The 19,874-nt window shown below is 44.9% G+C and overlaps 1 protein-coding gene across 2 annotated transcripts in view; it reads left to right on the forward strand.

The window, feature by feature from the left end:
• Window positions 1-281: 281 nt before the first annotated feature.
• Mrtfb (myocardin related transcription factor B) overlaps window positions 282-19,874 on the forward strand; it is a 162,097-nt gene continuing 142,504 nt past the window's right edge. For both annotated transcript variants that reach the window (XM_029470662.1, XM_021184572.2), the window contains exons 1-2: window positions 282-364; window positions 8,658-8,718. The gene's annotated coding sequence lies outside the window, so the exon portion shown is untranslated. The remainder of the gene's footprint in view (window positions 365-8,657; window positions 8,719-19,874) is intronic.

The raw sequence follows: 19,874 nt of genomic DNA on the forward strand, positions 1-19,874 counted from the left end.
TGACTGACCATCCGACTGGACGCAGCCAGAGCTTAGGCAGCAACCAAAGAGCTCCCAGCTCCGCAGCCCAGCTGCGCATGCGCTCCGGGCCAGCCAGGTGAGAGCGCGGCGGGAGCGGGCAGCCTCGCACCTGGGCTTTAGCTTTTCCGGGTCAGGGGCGAGGGCGGATGCCGGGTGGGAGAAGAGAAGCAGCGTGTAAACCTCCCGGAGTCGGCTCGGCGCTACCTGGAGCTTCCAGGACGGGCTCCGTGCCCGCCGCCTTCAGACTGGAGGAGGGTAAGCACGGGGCGGAGCGAAGTCTCGCGAGATCCCGGTGGTAGCTGCGGCAGCGGTGGCGGCGGCGGCGGCGGCGGCGGCCCGGGAGGTGAGCGGCGAGCGGGTGCGAGGCGGCCGTTGGGGCTGAGGCAGGGGGGAGCTGCGGAGGGCGAGGCCGGGCTCCGGGAGAGGGACGGACCGAAGGCCCGCGTCCTCGGTGGCCCCTCGAGGTTGCTGCGGCGCCTCCGGGTGCGCGCTGTCCCGGGACTCGCGCGGGGCGGGGCGGGGCGGGGCGGCCGCGGTCTCGGGGCTACCGGGTCCGGGCTTCCCTCGTCGGGGGTCCCCAGTGTGCGGCCGCGGCCCGATCTTCCCGGGCAGCCTGGGCTTGGTACCAGGCGCTTCGCTTGCGCGCTCCCACGCTGGAACTGCAGTGAGGTGCAGCAGCGCCCTGGCCGGAGCCACTCGACGGGGACGTGGTGGGATGGGGACGGCCCACGCCCCGGACTCACCTTCCATCCTCCTCCCCAGCCCTGCTCGCGGCTCTTCCCCTGGGGTCCCCGCGGGGCTGCAGAGGGTGTGTCTGCAAGCCCTCCCGAAATTGCACGCACGCACGCAGCGTTCCGGGTTTCCAGGGAGAAAGTTTTCCACCGCTTTTGTTCTGTCCCTGAAACTTTGCCTAGTTCTCAGTGTTCAGAAGCCACCCTTTGGCCCTGTGTGTGAGCAGACGCGGTGTGACAGTGACGAGGGGTGCGGCCGGTGTAGGGTCTCAGGCCCGGAGGATAGCTCAAGGTTTGCCTCAGGCAAAGAAACTTTGAAAAGTTTGATTCTTTTCTGAAGCCTGAGACCGACCGCACTCTTAGGATGAGCGGTTGTGAAGTTCGTAACTTTTGGTTCTGTGGCAAACGTTTGCCACCCTGACACGAAGTTCATACTCTATCTTCCTATACGTGATCCAAGGTCAGTAGTGCTCTCCTTTAGATGTGAAGAAGGAATACGTGCTATGGCGTTAGTGCAGCCCAGACACCCTGCTAGGTAGGACGTAACATCACGGACCCTGCGGCTAGTGAGTATGTTTGGAGACACACACACGTATGTACGCATGCACTTGTGGGACAGTGAGTCTCAAAGTCAGGAACAAAGATTGGGACCTGAGATAAAACCGTGTTACTTGGGGTAATTGATGCTAATGAGAAAACAACGTAGGCTGACTGACAGCGTGCAAGATAAATCACAGCCTGTCTCTGGTTAGGCTCAGATAATACAGCCCTCCAGGGATGCTGTATTCCAGGCTACATTGTAACTAATACAAAGCCCGAGTTCTCTACATTTAATGGAGTACACAAAATCCCTCATGCTTATTGTTAGTAATAAGGAAATAGAAGTTTGAAATTGTTGCACTTGGCAGTACAGCTCCATGTGTGTCTATTGGATGCAGGTGTAATGTGCTGTGGAAGTTCACACAGTTCCCTTTCCGTCACCATGTTGGACTGCATAATTGGGGCAGGGTGGTGGGTGTTTTCGAGAATAACTTGCCAAATGGTTCAATATTGAATCCTAAAGTAATGTTAATCTATAGTGAGCAGCTTATGGGCCAGGGTAGCCTTCATTATCACCTCCACCACTCATATGTTAGATGGCTCTCAGTCCAGGGCCGGAAACACTACAGATGCATTCCGCTGCCGTCTAGGAGTCTCTTCAGTAATTAACAATGTGCCATGGGGACAGTTCTGCCCTCTTGAGAACCACTATATAAAGCACACGCTCCACTATCTAGCTAATTATAACAGCGGAATCTAATACACACTTTTCACTGGGAAGTGAAAATAAAATTCTCTCTGTGGGTCTGATATATAAAAAGACAGCCTCTGGCTAGGGACTCTTTCATGGATCATCATCTCTGGCTCTCAGGAGCCAGGTTAGTACCTGTTCATCTGCAGTTGTTTCTCTTTGGGGGAATCCTTGTTGGAAATGTTGATCACACTTGAACTGCTGACTGGCATGAGGTGAGAGTGGAGTTGGAAGCCAGGATGGTGATGGGCTGCTGGGAGTGTCCTTGAGTACCAGTGTAGCCCCTGAGCCTTTTCTACTTAGGGATAGTAGTGCATTTGGAGAATACAGATGTGCTCAAAAGTGAAAACTAAAATTACCTATCTAAGCAGTTCTAGGGGTTGGCTCACAAACAAGCTTGTCTTCATTGGAAACTTCTCCATGAAAGGGGAAAAAAAAAAATCAAGAAAAGTTCAGCTCAGTCTATTTGTAGCTATAGCAGTAAATTCCAAATTGTTTAAATCTGAAAACGTTTATTTTCGCCTTTTTTTCTTTAAATATAAGTTGCTTCTTGCTATAGAACATTTATTCTGTGTTGCTTATTACTTTAGAAAGGCACTATGGAAATTAACATCTACGTAAAGACTTATGAAAATAGGATGCTACATTTAAAGTTGTCTAGACATAGATACAGTGAGCCCTTGTAAGTTGAAAAACTCATCTAAGTGAAAGTAATTCATTTTATGGCATTAGGCAAACACTATCCAGTTCCAGGGTAAAAAAAGGCCAATTGCTTTGGTTGTTTTTATTAATCATTATTTTAAAAAAAACACTCCTGTTCTAGTTAGGATTTCTCTGCCATGGTAATAAACACATGACCAAAAGAAACTTGGGAAGAAGAGGGCTTATTTTGCTTACACTTCCATATCAGTCCATCATTTTAGAAAGTCAGTGTAGGTACTCAGGGCAGGAACCTGGAAGAAGAGCTGGTGGAGAGGCCTTGAAGGAAGGAACACTACTAGCTTGTTCATTCTGCTTTCTTTCAGAGCCCAGGACCACCTGCCTAGGGGTGGCACCGCCTACAGTGGGCTGGGCCTCCCACAGCAGTCAGCAGTCAAGAAAATGCAGCCCAGGCTTGTTCACAAGCTAAACTCAGTTGAGGCTTTCTCTTCTCAGATTACTTTAGCTTGTGTCAAGTTGACATAGGACCAGCCAGCACAACCTACCTGTTCTTAAATGAATTAAGTATGAATTATGAATTAAGAGTGTGTCTTGATGATGCCATCTAAGGGAAATAGGGACTATACAAACATTGGTTGATTTCTAACAATAAAAACTGAATCCAAAGAATGACTTGCAAAATGAAGCTACTCACCTTTCTAGATCCTTCCATCTTAACTTGATTTTTTTATTCTGAAGATTTAAAAATCACAGTCACTCTCAGAGCCATGATTTGTTTTAAATGTTGAGAGGAGAGCCTCTCGTGCGGTAGTGGCCTCTGCACTACTTAGGTGAATGTGAGTTATTCTAATTGGCCACTTTAGTTGCTTTTCCATTCTGCAAAGCTCATCCTTTTCTTTATAACTTTTTTCGAATGGGTCATCCTTAGATTAATTTTAGTAATTATCAGTTACTACTGCTTAGTAAGAAATGTGTTTGAAAACACTGACTGTAGGAAGCAGGCAATGTACATGGAGAGCTGTCTCCTGGTGTCTGAGCTATCTGACAACAGTGTGGGCCCATAGGAAATCCAACTGCACAACAGCTGCTTGAGTACCTTGTCCCCAGGTAGACTTGTTTTCTTTGCTGTTCATGTTTGGTGATTCCCCCAGCTAGCAGCTCTTCATAAGGCCCTGGGGCTTATTATTGCAGACAAGTGTGAGCTGAGCCTGGGAGAAGTGCCAGCTGAGGGGCTGTGGAGATGGCTCCATAGTTAAAGTGCTTATGCCACAAGCCTTAGCACTGGAGGGAGCCCAGGTAAATGCTGGGTGGCTGTGGTGGCCCACCTGTAATTTCAGCCTTGAAAGTCAGAGATGGCACATTCAGAGCAAGCTAGCTAGTGAGACCAACCATGTCAGTGAGCTCTGAGTTTGATCCAGATGACCTGCCTCGATGAATAAGGTGAAAGAACAATCCTGGCTGATTCCTGACATCTACCTGAGGCCTCCGTATGCATCTGCACAGACATACACAGAGACATGCATGCACACATGATGCACATCACGTACACACAAAAAATGGAGAAACAGCAGCAGAGTAGAGCATGTATCTCCAGGACTACTGGCCACCACTGGAGTCTGGGCAGGCAAGGGGATAATTTGCATGTTACCCAGTCATAGCTGTGGCTGCTGCTTCAGAGACTTTTAGCATCATCACATGCTTTGCTTGACTGAGGGGGAGATACTCTTTGTCTTGGTCATACTAAAATTGCCATTCAGTATAGAATTTAAGGGAAATATTTCCTCTTAATCATTACATTTGGACTCTGGCTTATAGGCAGACTCTTTGTGGGAGTACTGTTTCAACATTTAAGAATTCTGTTTATATGGACAAAGTGTTCACATGACTCAAACACTTAAATAATGTGGGCATGTTCAGAAAGCCAAGTTTCCAGTTCTCTTGGGTACTCCCCCCCATAGCCTTTATCTGTTTGCTATAAATATGTTCATCATTTCTCTTTGTAGATAGAAGCAAATGTCAGTAGCTTGTCATCTTTCTCTCTGTATAAAGTGCAGTGTACTTCAGCCTACCTTCACTGGCTTGCCATTAGTTACTCGGTTTACATGCTCTTTTGCAGAAAACACTTTTTAAAGATTGTATTCACTTCTAGTTTATATCTATGAGTGTTTGGTTGCATGTAAGACTGTGTACCACATGTGTACAGTGGCCTCAAAGGGCAGAAGAGGGTATTAGAGACTCTGAGACTGGAGTTACAGTTGGTTGTGTGCCACCATGTGAGTATAGAGAATCAAAACTAGTCCTCTGCAGGAGCAGCCAGTGCTCTTAACCTCTGAGCCGATGGTGTCTCCAACCCCAGAAAACAGTTTTTAAACAGTTCTAGGCATCCTCTCTGTCCTGGGTCTGCTTAGCCAGCCCCACTTGGAGACATTCATGTTGTCTTCAGTCTTACAGACCATGCCATCGTGAAAACTTGAGTGTTTATGGTTTTTATATACAGACAAGCATGTTTCTGATGTACTCCCACAAGAGGGACTAACAGGTAAGAGAGCTTGGTGTTTTAATTGTCATGAATATTTTCTTTCTCCACAAGTTATACCACTTTGAACTTACAGGAGTATGGTTGTTCCCCAGTTTCAGCAGAGGATTCTGTGTAGATGATGAGATCTAGTTTTGCTTGAGTCTTATACAATGAGATAGTGTTTCCATGTAATCTAAAAACATACACCACAGACTGTGAAATCATCTGTAGATTACATGCTGTGCTGGATAGTTTTTATGTCAAACAAGCTAAAGTCATCTAACCAGAGGGAACCTTAAACAAGAAAATGCCTCCAGGAGACCTGGTTGCAGGCAAGCCTGTAGGGCATTGTCTTAATTAGTGATTGATATGGGAGTGTGCAGACCCTGTGGGTGATACCATCCCTGGGCTGGTGGTCCTGGGTACTATATTAAAGACAGAGCAAGCAGGTAAGCAGTATTCCTCCATGTTCCTGTCCTGTTTGAGTTCCTGTCCTGACTTCCTTCAGGGTTGAACAGTGATGAGGAAGGGTAAACCAAATAAATCCTATTGGCTCCAACTTGCTTTCAATCATGGTGTTTCATTATAGGAATAGTAACTACCAAAGACATGTGCACAGCCCAAATTCATGTGTGCACTGGGTCACTCTTGTTTGGGGACTGTGCATGTAAAGGTTAAAGGACAACCTTGGCCCTCAGTCTTCACCTTCCACCTGAGACAATCTCTGTTTTGTTACTGTGCACACCAGGCTAGCTCCAGCAAACTTCCCGGGTGGCCTCCTGTCTCAGCCTCCAGTCTCACTGTAGAAACATGGGATTCCAGCTCTGCAGCACCACACTTTGTTGTATGTGGGTGCTGAATCTGAACCTGGGTCCTCATGCTTGCACAGCAAACACTTTACCCTCTGTGCCATCTTGCCAGCTCTGCATTTTTCCTATGGACCATGTGTCCATGCCCTTTGCATTTTTCTTCTTCTATTTTCTAGGACCTCATAGATGACCGAGGTTGGCTCTGTGTCCTCACAATGTCACTGGGTATTCATTCACCTTGGTACACTGTGGCAAATAGAAGGCTCATATTTTTTTCTTTCCTTTTTAAAAAGATTTTTAAATTTTATTTTATATGTGTAAGTGTTTTTGTCTGTACATGTGTATGTGATCCATATGCATGCCTGCAGAGGTAAGAAGAGCAGACTGGATCCCTTGAAATTGGAGTATTAGATGGTCGTAAACCACTGTGTGCGTGTTGGGAACTGAACCTGGGTCCTCTGCAAGAGCAACAGGTGCTCTTAACCACTGAACCAACTCTCCAGCCTCATTTTTAAAAAAGAAAGATATTCTTTAAAAGAACAATTTATGTCTATAGACATTTTGCCTAAATGTGTACCACGGCATACAGTATCTATAGAGGCAGAGGATGGCGTTGCATCCCCTAGGACTAGAGTTACAAAGAGTTGTCAGCTACCATGCGGGGCCTGGGACTTGAAGCACCAGTGCTCTTAAGCACTGAGCCATTGCTCTAGCTCCTCACTGTCCCCTAAGAGTTACATGGTTTCTGTCAGCCTGTTATGGAGCCTGAATTTGGATGTACTTGTTGAAATGCATTCTCATTCCTGTGTCTGCTAGGGTGTCTATGGGATTACTTCTACACGGATTTCACCTGGTTTGGGGGTCACAGACTGAGCTGCATCTGTGCAGATACCGGCTGGACTTGGGGCATTTGCTCCACAGCCTGTCTGGGAATCCAGTGCTGTGCAGCTCTGTGTATTGGGCACGTCTCAGCAGTTTGTTTCCTGCTTTTTTCAGGGAAAATAAAAGAAAAAAGAAAATCACATTAAAGGAATGACTCCAAAGTCTGCTTAGCTTTTTCCTAGCTGGAATTGGTTTATCTCTAAAAGGAGCTACAGGGAGGATACTCACTCCTTGACCTTGTTTTGTTTTGAGACAGGGTTTCTCTCTGTAATAGTCCTGGTTATCCTGGACTTGCTTTGTAGACTAGGCTGGCCTCAAACTTGTAGAGATCCTCCTGTCTCTGCCTCCTGAGTACTCTGATCAGAGGCGTGTACCAACACACCCAGCATGTTTGAAAGTGAACAAGAGAAAAGCCACAGGAATGTTAGATCTTAGACTGAGAAGAGTTATCAATTTTTTTTTTAAAAATTATTTTGCTGCAGTGGTGATATAGCCCAGGGTTTCTTTCTTTTTCTTTTTCTTTCTTACTTTTTTTTTTTTTTTTCTGGGTTGTTCGAGACAGGGTTTCTCTGCCCTGGCTGTCCTGTAACTCACTCTGTAGACCAAGCTGGCCTTGAACTCAGAAATCCGCCTGCCTCTGCCTCCTAAATGCTGGGATTAAAGGCGTGCGCCACCACTGCCGGTAGCCCAGGGTTTCTTATATGCTAGGTAAGCACGCTGCCACTGTGCTAACAGCTTCAGCTTCTCCTTCCTTTTATTGTTAAATTTTGGGATATACTCTCACTAAGTTTCTTAGGCTGGCCTTGATTCACTGTGTAGTTCAGTTAAGCCTTGAGTTTGTAATCCTCTTGCCTCAGCCTCCCAACCAGCTGGGATTACAGGCTTGCCCTAATCAGTACATTTGAGAATAGAGCAGGAGGTGTGGTCTGGCATTCAAGGCTTCCTTCCTGCTTTCTAACCTTGCATTACTCAGTCCTCTCTTAAATACACTATGACCATGATGCTGCTAGACATTCCCAAAGACCTGGGGTTTCTAGGGTACTGTCTAGAATGTTCTGTTGCCAGTCAAATATGGCATTCAGTAAAAACAATGTTATATCCAGTACCTTGTTCAGCCAGTGATTTGCACCTCATGTTGGAAACTGGAGAGATATTATGACCATCCTATGAAGAGTGCCTAGCACCCAAGCAAACACCTGATAGAGACAGACCAGGTGTTAAACAAATGAGGGAAGACTTGACTCCAGTCTTCCTTTTTGCCTTGCAAGTCAGGAAACTCATCTCCTTCTCTTCTTACCCGTTATACTTTTAGTGCCTTGAAGGCAGTTGTAGGAACCAAAACAAGTATGAGAGAGGCAGATTCTTCTTTGTAAGAAGCTAAGAATGAATGTTTGTTCACGTGTATGGTCAAGAGACACCAAGGAGTCTCTGGCTGGGTCATACAATGTGATCCTTGACCTGCGTGCTCTTAGTTGGATGCTGTTGGTAGGCATACAAACAATGGGCCCGGTGCCCAGAGGTGCCATGGCTCACTAAGGATGTCCTGGTTGGAGCAGGAGCTCCATACCCAGCCTCCAGCCTGCTGCAGAGTTCCTATCCTCTGTGGATCCATGATTTAGAAGCTTTCCCTTCTGTCAGGGTTCTGTTTCTTGGTGGTCTCTTTTTGATGACCTCAGCACCCATCTATCCCTTGCTGGCATGTGGTAGATGGTCAAGGAAAAGTAATTTCTACTCTCTTTTTTCAGGTTCATAATAAAGGTGCTAAGGAAGAGAATGTAAGACAGGAAAATAAGTATTTTTACTGAGGTAAGTCTTTTTATGACTTTAAAAGTTTCCTTTGAGAACATTTGAAATTCTTCATAACCCCCTTTTCTCTGGTGTACTGAGTGGTTGTCTTAGGAGTGAGTGCCGGAGGCTAGGGAAGCTAGGGCTTGTGAGGTATGCACGGGGCCTGCATTTTACATTTGTGCCATCTTTAGGAGAGAGAAGCAGAGGCGCACAGAGGGAGAGAGTGCATATATTGATGTCAGAGGACAACGTTTGGGAGTTGATTCTTTCCTTCCATCATGAGATCTAGATTGAACTTGGGTCTGTAGGCTTTTGGGGTAAGTTCTTCCCCAGCTGAGCCGTCTCGCCAACCCTAACTCCTCTCTAAAATACATAGTTCACCATTTAGCCGGCGTGGACTTGATAGCAGCAGTAGGCTCTGAATGAAGGGGGCTTCCCTGTGCCCCCTCTGACACCCCCTGCTGTCTTACTGGGAATAAGAGAATAGTTTTCCTTCCGATTGTGTAGTTCTTGGTTCTGGACCTTCTTCTGTTTTACTGGTGAGTGCTATGAAAGCAGTTCTGAGTTGCCTGTGGGGAGCGAGGAGTAAATGAACTCAGGCTACCTCAGTAGCATTGGTAAGACACTGCAAACTGACTACAGAGCTCACTTACACAGTGGTGTGTAGACACCGTGTCTCATCCCATTGTGGGCAGAGTTTCTCAGTGGTCACTGGATGGAAGGTTGGCCAGATGAAATCGCTTTGCAGTGAGGGGGAGAAGACTGAACTGTGTTGGGGGAAAGAGGCCAACTGCTGCTGTGTGGTGACAATAGCTGGTCCCCAGAGTCAGTCTGATTTGTTCTCTTCTATACTTCTGGGCTTAAGGTAGAGCTTTAGATGCAGGAAGGGGAGAACAGGAGCCTGGCCACAAGTTATTTTCTAAGTCCCATATCCCTCAGCTCCATAGCCCATCTTCCCTTCCTGAAAACTTTTACTTCTTTGCCAGCCCTGGGAGCTGTGCCTTGTGTGGCATGATGGAAATTCATCTGGAGCTAGGCAGAAGGCGGCTGCAGCAGCAGAGCCTAGCTGCTGACTGGACGGACATCCTACCTGGGAATACAGTGCAAACTGGCCTTGCATCTTTAGCATAGATAGACGCAACTTCACATACACGCTCTTTTTGTGTCTTCAGAGATGGGGAGGGGGAAGGCTAAGTGTGTTAAACCCAGTAAGTTTCATCTTGATTGCATTTCAATCAATTCCAATGTGACAGATTTTTTTTTTTTTGAGTCTGAGCTTGTTCTAGCAGCCTTCAGTCAAATGAGAATTACTGTCAGAGGGAAAGGACACCCTCCTACACCTCTCCCTGAGTATTTGAAGCCATCCCACTTCCTTTTTCTTTTACCTTAAAAACTGACTGCTGACACTTGGGAATTATAATCAGATTGCATCAGTCTTATGGAAAGGTTACCAATTACTGTTCGCACAATATGCACTTCAAATGTCTCGGTTCAGTGCTTTTAAATGCCTGTTAGGTGAATGAAGGCTTTGTGTCATGCCCCGATTTAATACATTTGAGAGGCTTTATTGATGGCTTTTTGTCTTTAGTTCCATGGCGGGGCCTGGATAGAGGAGGGAGATCATTTAGTGTAAAGTCCTCATGGGGTCTTTTGGAGGTGGTTCCATGAAAACGAATCCAGGAAGAAGCATGGCTAGTGTCAGCGACTGAAACTGAGGATAAGCCCAGCATTGGGTATAGTATGGAGTTATGAGTAGGAAGATGTTCTATGGTGGGGAATTCTCAAGCATTGTGCCCTGGTCCCGTTTCATAACTTCATTTTGTTCATTCAGCAATGATAGAAGGGCACAGTGAGATTGATACTTGTCCTTGGGCAGTAGCTCGTAGGCTTTAAAAAGTACCCTTCAAATCCCCTCTGTGGCTCCAGATCTGTATGTCTGTGTATGGCCACAGAAGGAGGAGGGATTGTGTTAAGAATGGTTACATGTTTCTGGTGTCGGAGAGCCTGTAGTCTTGGACAGAATGAATCAAGCGATGCCAGCCTCTCTGTGATGTTTCTCTTGATTTCCTGCATCCTCAATCATTGCTGGAGGAAGTCTCTCAGCCTGCCAGGGGGGTCTGGCTAAATTCAGTACAGCATAGACTTGCTTAATTTAGCAATGCTCTGAGATGAAGGCCCCCAATGGCCAAATATAAACAGGCCTTCTGCAAGGTGTTGCTGTAGTCAGAGGAGAGAGTGCTGTTTGCCTCCTACCAGTCAGAGGTTGCAGATTTTCTCCTCATGAGGCAGGAAGTCTTAGACTTGTTGAAGTCGCTGTGATCAGCAGGAGGTGAGCTGCAACACTTTTCCTTGTGCAGTTTTGAGTTGGTTCCATCCTGTACCTGCTGGCTAGCTGCAGCTTGTATGTATGCCCTTTTGTTTTTGGCTCTGTTTACCTTGGATTTGATTTTATGGTTGGTTACTATAGGGATTTATTGGTAGAAAGATAAATTGTTTCCTCATTTGAACAGATTGTGTGTTCTGCAGATAGGCTATCCTGTTGCAGGCTGATTTAGGCAGGCCCCTGTGCACATGTTATGCTTCTGTGTCATTAACTCTTAAAAGAATGGTTTCACTCATATTTAACTCACATAATGCAAGGTTCATAAAAGTGATCTTTAAGATATTCATAAAGTTCTGTACCAGTCATTACTGTCTAAGTCCAGAGTATTGTGAGCACTCCATGAAGAAACACTCTCCCCTCCGCCAAGGACCCCCCCCCCCCCCCCTTGTCCTGTTCCTGGCAGCACTAATCTTTGTTTTCATGAATTTAGCTATTCTGGATATATCATATAAATGTAGTCATTCAGTATATGGCCCTTTTCGTTAGGGTTTCTATTGCTGTGATAAAACACCATGACCATAAACAATTTGAAGGAAAGGGTTTATCTCAGCTTTACAACTCTTGAGTCACACACTATTATTCAGGGAAGTCAGGACAGGAACTCAAGCAGGGCAGGAACCTGAAGGCAGGTGCTGATGCAAAGGCTATGGAGGGTGCTGCCTACTGTCTTGCTCCTCATGACTTGTTCAGCCTCTTTTTTTTAGAGAACCCAGGACCACTTGCCCAACATGTAGCATTGCCCACAGCAAGCTGAGCCCTCCTACATCAATCATTAATCAAGAAAATGCACCATAGGCTTGATACAGGCCAATCTGGAGGGCTATTTTCTCAAATGAAGTTCCCTCTTTTCAAATGACTCTGGCTTTTGTCAAGTTGACATAAAACTATCCAGTACAGCACGTTATTGAGATTCATTTACATTGTAGCAAATATCAAAGCCTCATTTTTACTTCAGTGTAATATTCTGTTGTGTGGATATACATTATTCTATCATTGGGCGGCCATTTAGGTGATTTCTACTTCTTAGCTGTTAAAAATAATGCTTTAGTGAACTTGTGTTTTATTTTGTTTTGGTAGTGGCTTTTTATTTGTGTCTTTGGGTGGGGAGTGGAGGTGCACAGAGTGGGCTCAGATGCTAGAGCTGGGTGGGCACAAGAACTTGTCCTCATCTCATTGTCTCTTTTGGTCCTTGTAGCTGGGCGTGCTGTGCACAGGGCATCTGCTATGACAGTCTTGCCTAAGCTGTGTGTGTAGGGCACCCCACTGACACTTCCCTCTTTGACCAGTTATAAGTTTCTGTGTTAACTGCCATTCACTGCACAAAGAAACTTCTTTGATGAATCCTGAGAGCTACACTAACTATGAGGAAAGAAACATGAATTTAGAGAGAAGTTTGATGCCATGTCCGTTTAGCAGAATAACAGTAGTAGGGTCAATGAAATGCTCAGCCACAAATGAAACCTCTGTATCGCTCCCCTATCCTCAAGAGCAGCAAACATCACAGAAAAGTGGGAAGAAAAGTTGTAAGAGCCAGGCACTAGGAAGGACCAGAGCAGTATTATCTTCTGGGCATGACAGGGACCCTGTAGCACCTGGGGCGGTCGGGCCAGTCAACATTTTAGCATGGAGTGGAAGGGGTCCATGATCTCCCCACCCCATCTAAAGGGCTGTGGATACTTGGTGGCCTCTAGAGAAGAAAGTGTCTGGTGTTTTAAGAATATGTTTCCTGGTAGCTGAACCACTTGTGACCCAACACCAAGAGTATATGGGCAGCACAAATTGGACTCTGGCTTATAAAACGAGAACAAAGAGGACATGAAGTTGGAGGGAATAGGGAGGTGATCCTGGATCTGACTAGAGTTAAGCAGAAGAGTTGGGTGAATACGATCAAAACATAGTATATAAAATTACCAAAGAGTAAATAAAAATTTACTAAAATAGCTTTTCAGTGTAGTCATAGCAAAATGTAGATTTAGATGGCTTTGATGCCCAGAAATAAGCCCAAGGAAAGCCTCTTGGCTTGAGTTTTCTCGTGTTCTCAGGAAAGAAAGCATCCTCTTAGTAATGGCTTCCATAGGTTTGGTGGGAGGTCTGAGCTCAAGCTTGGCTCCGGTGTATTCAGGGCAACCACTGTCTGCATCTGTTTGACTGGAGAAGAATATTGATTGTGGGGAGTTGGTTGTGTCCTGGTATACAGTTCACATTTTGCCCTTAGCAGTAGGAATGGGTGTTGAGGTATCTAGCAGAGAAAAGGGGGTGAGACATTCATTGTAGTTATTGTTCTTTAGGACCTGGGTATGAAGATAGCTATTGGGCTCTTGTGCTGCTGTATCTGAGCTGGTGAGATCTGAGCTGGATGCTAGTGGTGCAGTGTGAAGGTAGAGGCTGGAAAAGAGAGGGAGGATCTAGTCAGGGTGCCTGGCAGCCAGCTAACAGGAAGCTCACTCAGTATTTGGGGGATCCCTGGAGAAGGTCATACAAATAATACAGTGCTGTAGAACCAAGAGGACTGCAGGTACCCGGGGAAGAAAAGCAGTGGGCCTGTTCACTGGGCAGGGCTGTCTTAACACTAACACCAGAGGGAGTGAGCCTTTCCTCCCAGCTGCCATTTTCGGGATCACAACAGCACTCCGGTCTTGAGTTTTGTGCCCTGTGTGCTGGAGCTGTCTGCCAACCTCACAGAGTTCTCAGCAGAAGGGGAAGGTATTCAGCAGGTTCCTGTGGTGCACATCACTCTGGAAATGTGAGCTGGCTCAGGATCTGACATGAAGGGACAGGTCAAGGAGACCTCACAGGTTTGTGGCTTTGGAAGCCATTTCTTGCCCAAAAGTGAGGAGGCTCAGGGATGGACAGAATAGAACGTAGGATGTCAGCTGAACAGTGTTAGACCGATGTAGTCTAGGCGAGACACTACTGGAGTGTAACTTTTTTTTTTTCTTTCTTTCTTCCAGACAGGGTTTCTCTGTGTAGCCCTGGCTGTCCTGGAACTCACTTTGTAGACCAGGCTGGCCAGAAATCCACCTGTCTCTGCCTCCCGTGTGCTGGGATTAAAGGTGTGCTCCACCACGCCTGGCTGGGGGATAACATTTTAGTTGTTTGATTTTCTTCTTTCACTGCTGGAAGCTAGAGAATGCTTTCTTTGCTGTGCCTCCCGAAAGGCTGTATCTAGCATGCTTGCCACATGCTAGGTGTTTGGAGCAGTCTTTGGGTGGATCCTCTCTTGGATGAGGAGAGCACACAGAGATTTGGGAGATTTTGCATCAGGCCAGGTGATTGAAAGGCCTTGGATCTTATTGGCTGAAGGCCATTTCTGGTACAGACACTCTGGTCTGTGGTTTCCCTGTCCACGTGATATCATTGTGCCTAATTCATTCGTTCTTCGTCTCTTTCTCTTCCCCTTTGTTTTACCTGACTTGTTTTCCTTTTTTTTTTTTAAATCAGATATTTTCTTTCTTTACATTTCAAATGTTATTCCCTTTCCTGGTTTCTCCTCCAAAAACCCCCTATCCCATCCTTCCTCCCGCTGCTCACTAGCTCACTCACTTCCTCTTCCCTGTGCTGTCATTCCCCTACACTGGACCATGTGGCTCTCCAGGACCAAGGGCCTCTCCTCCCACTGATGTCCAACAAAGCCGTCCTCTGCTACATATGCAGCTGGAGCCATGAGTCCCTCCATGTGTGCTCTTTGGTTGGTGGTTTAGTCCCTGGGAGCTCTGGGAGTACTGGTTGGTTCATATTGTTCTCTCTCCTATGGGGCTGCAAACCCGTTCAGCTCCTTCAGTCCTTTCTCTAGCTCCCCCATTGGGGATCTTGTCCTCAGTCCAATGATTGGATGAGAGCATGCACCTCTGATTTTGTCAGGCACTAGCAGAGCCTCTCAGGAGACAGCTATATCAGGCCCCTGTCAGCAAGCACTTGTTGGCATCCACAATAGTGTCTGAGTTTGTTGACTGAATATGAGATGGATCCCCAGGTGGGGCATTCTCTGGATAGTCTCTCCTTCATTCTCTGCTCCAAACTTTGTCTCTGTANCTCCNNCCATGGGTATTTTGTTCCCCCTTCTAAGAAGGAACAAAGTATCCACACTTTGGTCTTCCTTCTTCTTGAACTTCATGTGGTCTGTGAATTGTATCTTGGGTAATCCGAGCTTCTGGGCTAATATCCACTTATCAGTGAGTGTGTACCATGTGTGTTCTTTTGTGATTGGGTTACTTCACTCAGGATGATACTTTCTAGTTCCATCCATTTGCTTAAAAATTAAATGAATTCATTGTTTTTAATACTGAGTAGTATTCTATTGGGTAAACTTTAGTACCACATTTTCTGTATCCATTCCTCTGTTGAGGGACATCTGGATTCTTTCCAGCTCCTGGCTATTAGAAATAAGGCTGCTATGAACATAGTGGAGCATGTGTCCTTATTACATGTTGGAGCATCTTCTGGGTATATGCCCAGGAGTGGTAGAGCTGGGACTTCAGGTAGTACTAGGTCCAATTTTCTGAGGAAAGGTCAAGCTGATTTCCAGAGTGGTTGTACCAGCTTGAAATGTCACCAACAATGAGGAGTGTTCCTCTTTCTCCACATCTTTGCCAGCATCTGGTGACACCTGAGTTTTTGATCTTAGCCATTCTGCCTGGTGTGAAGTGGAATCTCAGGGTTGTTTTGATTTGCATTTCCCTGATGACTATGGATGTAGAACATTTCTTTAGGTGCTTCTCAGCCACTTGGTATTCCTCAGTTGAGAATTCTCTGTTTAGCTCTGTATCCCATTTTTAAATAAGGTTATTTGGTTTTCTGGAGTCTAATTTCTTGAGTTCCTTATATATATTGGATATTAGCCCTCTATTAGATATAGAGTTGGTAAAGATCTTTTCCCAATCTGTTGATTGCTGTTTTGTCCTATTGACAGTGTCCTTAGCCTTACAGAGGCTTTCCAGTTTTATGAGGGCCCATTTGTCAATTCTTGATCTTAGAATATAAGCTCTACAGTTTTTATCACAATTGCTTTGTAGTATGAGGTCAGGGATGTTCCAGAAGTTCTTTTATTGTTGAGAATAGTTTTCGCTATCCTGGTTTTTTTTTTTTTAATCATTCCAGGTGAATTTGAGAATTGCTCTTTTTAACTCTATGAAGAATTGAGGTAGAATTTTGATGGGGATTGTATTGAATCTATAGGTTCTTTTGACAAGATGACCATTTTTACTATATTAATCCTGCCAATCCACGAGCATAGGAGATCCTTCCATCTTCTGAGGTCTTCTCTGATTTCTTTCTTCAGAGACTTGAAGTTCTTGCCATACAGATCTTTCTCTTGTTTGGTTTGAGTCACACCAAGATACTTTATATTGTTTGTGAGTATTGTGAAGGGTGTCATTTCCCTAATTTCTTTCTCAGCCTGTTTATCCTTTGATTATAGGAAGGCTACTGATCTGTTTGAGTTAATTTTATATCTGGCCACTTTGCTGAAGTTGTTTATCAGCTGTAGGAGTTCTCTGGTGGAGTTTTTGGGGTCACTTAAGTATATTATCATATCAGCTGCAAATAGTGATAGTTTGACTTCTTTTCTTTCCAATTTGTATCCCTTTGATAATTGCTCTAGCTAGAACTTCAAGTACTATATTGAATGAATAGGGAGAGAGAGAGAACAGCCTTGTCTAGTCCCTGATTTTAGTGGGATTGCTTCAAGTTTCTATTTAGTTTGATGTTGAGTACTGGCTTGCTGTATATTGCTTTTACTACGTTTAGATATGGGCCTTGAATTTTTGGTCTTTCCAAGACTTTTAGCATGAAGGGATGTTGAATTTTGTCAAATGAATTTTCAGCATCTAATGAAATGATCATGTGGTTTTTTTTTCTTTGACTTTGTTTATGTAGTGGATTACATTGATGGATTTCTGTATATTGAACCATCCCTGCATCCCTGGGATGAAGCCTATTTGATAGTGGTGAATGATAATTTTGATGTGTTCTTGGATTTGGTTGCCAAGAATTTTATTGAGTGTTTTTGCATCGATATTCATAAGGGAAATTGATCTGAAGTTCTCTTTCTTTGTTGGGTGTTTGTGTGGTTTACCTGACTTTTAATGTCCTTAGTTACCTATTGACAGTCCTGTCAATAAATTAAAAAAAAAATTTTCTAAAATTAGATTTAGGGAATAAAGATAATCGAGACAGAGAGTCTTTCCCTTAAAGAATAATTGAGTCAAAGAATGTCACCCTGGCCGGGCAGTGGTGGTGCATGCCTATATTCCCAGCACTTGGGAGGCAGAGGCAGGTGGATTTCTGAGTTTGAGGCCATCCTGGTCTACAGAGTGAGTTCCAGGACAGCTAGGCTACACAGAGAAACCCTGTCTTGAAAAAACCAAAAAGAACATAATTTGTGGAAAGCTATAATAGGATGAACTTAACGTAATTTCTCAGTTATTCTTCACTGTCCATGCACTACTGCCCTGCAAATTATGTTCTTATAAACACTGATAAATCAGAATTGTCATAATTTAAAGCCAATTTAAGCATGATAAAGAGTAACAGTACTGGGCTGGTGAGATGGCTCAGTGGGTAAGAGCACCCGACTGCTCTTCCAAAGGTCCAGAGTTCAAATCCCAGCAACCACATGGTGGCTCACAACCATCCGTAACGAGATCTGGTGCCCTCTTCTGGAGTGTCTGAAGACAGCTACAGTGTACTTACATATAATAAATAAATAAATCTTTTAAAAAAAAAAAAAAGAGCACCTTATCAAAAAAAAAAAAAAAAAAGAGTAACAGTACTGCAAATAAAGCCATTCTGTAGATGTAAAATAGTATTTTGTGAGTGGAAGCCAGAGGATGCTATCAGATGTCTTCTTGTGTTGCTTCCCATCTTATGTTTTGAGGCAGGGTCATTCACTGAGCCCTAGGGCCTGCTGATATGGCTAGATTGGCTAGCCATTGAATGCTAAAAAGTTTAAAAGCTGCTATGTCCAGCCTATCTGTATATGCCTGATGATGTGTTTGTGCACCATCTGAGTGCAGGAACCTATGGAGACCAGAAGAGAGTATCAGATCCCCTACAAACAGGAGCTGCAGTTGCTTGTGACCCAGATCTCTGCCAAAAGCAGCGAGTGTTCTTTACCATTGAGCCACCTCTCCAGCTCCATGCTCAGCTGAGTTTTTGTAGGGGGAGGGGCACGTACAGGGAGGTGGTGGAGGTGCTGGGCATCAAAGTCAGGGCCTCATGCTTTTATAGCAAACATTGTATCCATTGAGCCAACCTACCAGAAAGACCTGGCTTCATTGCATATAGTACTATAGGCTGTGTGCTTCCAGATACTTAGAACGTGGAGTGAGGTGTGCAGCTAGCCTTGTTGTCATTACCTGTCTTCTAAGATTAAGGGAAATTTCAGAATATTGGCCTCACTGATAACAATTAAACTGTAGATGTACATGGTGAGGTGAGCCCACATTCTCAGCAGGTGTGACTACACCTAGCCTGGGAGACTCCCTGTCACACAGTCCAAGGTGTTAGTAATGAGAAGTAACTTTGTGCTCGTGACATGGTTACCACCACCGGAATGTTCCCTAGCATAGTGAGGATGATGGAACTATAGTGTTTGAAGGGCCAAATGATCAGTAGCTGACAGCAGATGTTGGCCATGCCATGGAACAGTATTTCCTTTCAAAGTAAAATGTATATTAAGACTATATTTGATAGTGGAGATGGCAAGTGAGCAGGAGGATAATGTGGGGCTGGTTTAGGGCATGGCGCATTTAACATGCTGTAGAGAATCCTTCTGTTGGGCAAAAGCCACTGAAAACTTGCTGTTTGTAAGGTTGTTCCTTTGAGAAGATAGAACATGGTATTTCAGAGGTAACTGAAAATATTTACTTATAAGAGAAGAAACTTTCCCAAGGGAAACTGAAACTAACAATAGCATGTACTCCAGGCATCCATTCTTAGTGGTTCTGTCTTCAGTGAGTTCTCTTAGAGAAAAAGCAGAAATACCATCACTGCAAGGAACAGAAAAGAGTAGTTTTCAAATGGATGCTCTTGCTCAGTTGGAAGATATGTGTCTTCTGGGCTTTACTGAATACTAAATAAAGCCCATGTGCCTTCTGTAGGATGCAATTCTCACACTAGGTCCAGAGCATAGGATTCTCTAAAACCAGGAATGGAGAACATTTTTTTAAGTCCAAGGTGGCACATATCTGTAATCCCAGTACTCAGGGGCTAACAGGCCGCCTGTCAACTGCTCCTCAGTGTTAGCCTAGGTTACATTATGAGTACCAGCCTAGCCAGGGCAAGAACCTGTTTGGAACAGAAAATATACAAATAGACCCCCTGAAAACAGAAATGAAAAGATATGGTATGGGGTATTATCTTTGATATAGTCGCTAAGAATTTACTTGAAAATTTCAGTTATTACTAGTTTACAACTTTGGATCTGGTCCTTGTTACCCTTCCATACCCTTTCCAAGTCCAAGTAAGAAGACCTCTTTGGAGCCAGCCAGCTCCATTATAAGAGTGACTGTCCTGGGCTGGCTACTGTGCATTTTTCCACTGCCTTCCTTCACTGTGTGCTTAGTACAGTAGCTAAGTCCCTTCAATAGAAGATGCAGAAGAGCTTTGGAATGTGATCCTGGCCCTGCTGCATGAAATCCAGCACTTCAACAATGCCAGACACAAAGAGCATGTGTAGTGAATGTTTACCTGAATTAATGAACCACTTTAGGACAGGTTGTAGCAGTAATGATTTCAGTATCTAGTGACAGAGCAATCAGTGTTCATGGCTGAGCTAAACATTCGGGCTTTC

Source organism: Mus caroli, chromosome 16 (assembly GCF_900094665.2).
Source record: "Mus caroli chromosome 16, CAROLI_EIJ_v1.1, whole genome shotgun sequence".
Classification (NCBI taxonomy): domain Eukaryota; kingdom Metazoa; phylum Chordata; class Mammalia; order Rodentia; family Muridae; genus Mus; species Mus caroli.